Consider the following 4,408-nt stretch of genomic DNA (forward strand, 5'->3'; position numbering starts at 1 on the left):
TCTATAGCTATGTTCTTGGATTTTTTAGGAATCCTAATGAATTCCCTAGAGAGAAGGCAGAGAGAAAGTTTCTAGAGAAAGATTAGGGAAGAGTGTTATGAAGAAAAAACCAATTTGTTGACTTTTATACACAATTGAAATAGTGTCATTTTGGCAAAGGGGTTGACTCATCCCAACCCGGTTGACCCTCGTGTTGCCCACATGTAAAACCTAACCTGATCGTTGGTATTTCCTTTTCTTTTTTCATTTTATTTTATGTTTTCATTTTCACTTTTTATTTTATTTTAAGATTTATTATTATTATTATTATTATTATTATTATTATTATTATTATTATTTGACTTATTTTAAATTGAACAAAAGTTTTTTAAAATGCCTTTATGAATTTTCTTTTATTCATTAAAAAACAACAAAAAAATATTTTCCAAAAATAAATTTATGAATTCTACTAAACAATTAGAGAATTTCATAAATAAACTTTTATAAAAAAATAAACTATTCTATTTTAATCTTACAAACTATTAGAGAATTTGAATTTTAAATCTTACTAGATTATTGGAAGATTTAATGAATCTTCTGAAATAATCTTTACAACAAAATCTCACAAAACTATTTTGGAGATCTGTATCAAAGTAAATCTTACCAAATTATTGGAGGATTTTACTAATTTTTTTCTAACAAAAAATTTAATGAATTTGATGACAAAGCCTCTTCAAATGGGACACTAGTTTTCATAAATACTCTTAAGGTGAAAAAATTATTTTAAATTGTTACCAAACTATTTGAGTAATTTTAAGATCAATTTTCAATAATTAAAATTTTTGATAAATTACAAAGAAACTTTACGGCTTTGATAATTTGAAATCAAACTAGTATCACATTTGGGATGGATGTTGTGTAGGTATTATAAACTTTTTTACATGTAACCGTACTCCTGAACTTAAATATAATTTCGTAGATTAGAATATACTATTTAAAGATAAGTCAATCTTGAGACTCTTATTTAAATAAGACAGATTCGATCAGGTAGTTAAACACTTAAATAAAAATATTTGGTGGCGACTCTTTAAAATTAAATTTAACGATAGATTCACGGATCTATACGATATAACATTATAATTAGATGTTCCTAAAAAAATTTTAGATCCTCCGCTGGCTACTCATGCATATTTTATTTGTGCAAATGCTAGTTTAGTACTTTTTTAAGCCCATCTTGCAAGATTGTGGTACTCTTTTATGGTAAGAAGAAAAAAATTGTGGCATATATTTTTTGTTTCTGCTGTAACTGAAACACGTAAGATGCATTTTCATTAAGTTTACCTTCACTGATGCTCCTGATGAGTCAGAACCCTGGCTGAAATTGGTAGTGGCTATTGGTAGGTTTCTCGGTGGGATAGCCTAAGGTTTTCTTTTCCATGTGGTTCTTCCTCCCACAATCTCCAGTTGTGGAGTCCGCCGGAGGAGATGTGTAACGCATATTGGGGGTCGGCTAGGGGATGCATCTCCTTCTATCTCTGATGCCCGTAAATGTTCCTTGCAATTTTTACCGATATCATCTTGAACTCCATCCTGCAATTCTCTATCTTCATCAGGTTGACACAGAGATTGAACCGTATCGGAACTTCCGCATTCTCTTCTATACTCCAGTGTGATACTGCATAGTTGATAGCCCTCGAGAAAAAAATTCAGGGATGGTCTGTAGGAGCAGTGGTAGAAAATTTCAAAATTATGATATTATGTTTTGTTTCTTTTATTGAGGTTGGAACCTAAGCATAGTTTGTGGGATGTATGTGGTTCACCTCAAGCATCCAGTTCACGTACTTATCATTATTGACGTGGTGGTTCATGTCCAAGTCAGTCCTCTTGGGCTACACACAAGAAGAGTTACTGTAATCAGATGCTTTTCTATTTTTACAGCCTGAGTTTCTACTGGGATTATGATTTGAAAAAATTAATATTGTCTGCATGTACAGTTATATATTAATGGAATTATTTGAGCTAATTAGAAGAGTGGAAATTATGTGAGGAGGCTGCATGCATGAAAGATGCATTTCCTCTTTTTTGTTGATAAATAGTCCTTAGCTCAAGAATTACTTATACAATGCACAACCGGAAAAATGTGCTAGAATTACCTGCAGATGAAGCAAGAGGCATCAAGAATTGGGTTCTGTAAGAGAAAAATAAAGAGGAAGGGATCTACCTTAAGTTTGCCGTTTATGTACTTTCTGGTATTGTCTAATTTTTTGATAGTTTCAGGAGTTTCTTCTTGAATTGCATTCTTCTCAATAAACCAAGGTGAAATCTCATCTCTAACTTCTTCTGGCTCATCCCATTTTTCCCTGATGCCCCGACCCATGTGTCAACCTCCATTACTTCACCCCTTCAGAAGACCCAGTCGATCAGTTATTTTAATGCTTCCAAGTTGAGGGGTGATTCCCCCAAATAGTGGGTTGGATCAGATGCAAGAGAACTCACCAGGTTGGATACTGATCAACTTGAAGCTGCATCCTTTTTACCACCCCAAATGAGACTATTCCTAACCATCCCACTTGTGGCACCAAATCCGTCACCAAGAGGTACTAGAACGCAGACATGATTCAACGCTGTTTCCTACGTACTCATCACAAAAGATAGAACATTTTAGGCATTTCTTCACTTGGGAAACAAAAACAGCTATTGCTACTGTAGGAAAAACAACAGTGTCCTTCACGCAAGAGCATTCTAGATAGAGTAGCATAAAGCCGTTGTTCAATATTACAAATATTTATTAGATATCATAAACTTTTTATTCCATTTGAACAAAAAAATTTAATTAATTGATAGCAATAGTATTATGTATCCCTTTCGTCTTATATATAATGTTTATTTTGAATTACTTGAAACTAAATTTGAAAAAATTGAAATGCAGACCCAAATCAATATTAATTTACTTGTGTAGAAGCTCAAGAGCTCTTAGCAAAGTGAGTCTAAACCTATTGACATCAAGGTTGACATCCTGTTTGTCCAAATACACTGCCTTGAATGCCAACCACCCCTGTTTCCAGATGGAGGATGGATTGTTTAAAACCCCATGCTCCGGTGGATATTGTTGCATCAAGCTACTCTCTTCTTTTCTAATCTTGTAATCTAAATACCTTATGTTCATGTCCTTGGAAGGCCCTTCGAAGGAAGTTCTGGCTGGCCAATCCACCTCTCCAAAAAGGAATTATCTGAATCAAAATTGCATTCTCAGGAAGAAAAACCATGTTGGTTAGTCCAGCTCCATGAACTCCCATCATAACATCACAAGAATTCACAATCTCAGCAAATCTTTGTGCATTACTGTCAACCTCCGCTACCAGTACTTCGTAGCTCAAGTTTCTTGCCATTCTAGCAATTTCATGTGTATTTCTAAACGTTCTTGTTCTGTTTCTTGAAATGATGAGAATCCGAGGTCTTGTTTCCCATCATCCTCCATTTTGATCCCGGTAGCCTTGTTTAATGAGTATGCACTTCTCAAAAACTTCTTGAAGTCTTTCATTGAATATGGTGATCTCCAAGGGTCAATACTCAGCTCTTGAGGACTACTTTTGAGACCAACAATCACACTTGTGAAACAATGAATGTTTTCTTCATTATCAATGTCAATGACCTCGTAATTAGACAGCTTTTGCAGTAAAATTTGGAACTTTTTAATCCACCATGGATTTCTATTGGTAATAAGAAACTTGACTTCTCCATCAAACAGTCGAGCTCGGTGAAGTCATGGAAGTTGTTTCCTGAATACCCTCCAAGAGAAAAGAGGATGGCCGGAACACTGTGATTTTGATTGCATTGAGGGATCGCATTGCTATTCAACACTGGTTTTACTGACCATTTCCTCACCATATTCATTGCAAATTCATCTTCTTTTCGAGCATAAGGTCTGATAACCCGAGAGCAGTTTTCTTCCACCACACTTTCCTGGGGTGAAGCAGATATAAAAACAATAGAGGACTTTGCATCAATCCTTATATCTCCTCCAGTGATCTCACAGAAATTTGATCTTTTTTCTGAATTGCACACTAGCTTCATTCTCTTTGGTACAGAATTGAAACCTTGAAAATGAAAAACCAATGGCAAAATCATGTAAATTAGTAACAATCGCACAGATCACCAGCAAGCTAGTAACCAGGCTAATCCAAATTGTCTTGAAAAAGAGGAAAAAAAAAGGGAATTTGGGAACACACCAATTGATAGAGGACCCGAGTAAGGCCTGAAAACAAGGCAGAAGCTCAATGCAATGAGCAAACAACCAAGAAATGCGCCATATAAAAGATTCTTTTGGTCAGATCGACTAAAGCTTCTAGCAAAAATTGTATCAAACATGATTTTCTCACCCATATACCAAGAATGTCAAGTGCTAAGCTGCTATACTTTGTATAGAATG

At 34.7% G+C, this 4,408-nt stretch overlaps 2 pseudogenes; both read right to left on the reverse strand.

Annotated features, from left to right (window-relative positions):
• Window positions 1–1,398: 1,398 nt before the first annotated feature.
• Window positions 1,399–2,737, reverse strand: LOC111303149 (palmitoyl-acyl carrier protein thioesterase, chloroplastic-like; annotated as a pseudogene).
• A 132-nt stretch (window positions 2,738–2,869) lies between these two features.
• Window positions 2,870–4,138, reverse strand: LOC111316937 (alpha-1,3-arabinosyltransferase XAT3-like; annotated as a pseudogene).
• Window positions 4,139–4,408: the final 270 nt, after the last annotated feature.

Source organism: Durio zibethinus, chromosome 9 (genome assembly GCF_047325235.1).
Source record: "Durio zibethinus cultivar Kanyao isolate XHJ-2024 chromosome 9, ASM4732523v1, whole genome shotgun sequence".
Taxonomy (NCBI): domain Eukaryota; kingdom Viridiplantae; phylum Streptophyta; class Magnoliopsida; order Malvales; family Malvaceae; genus Durio; species Durio zibethinus.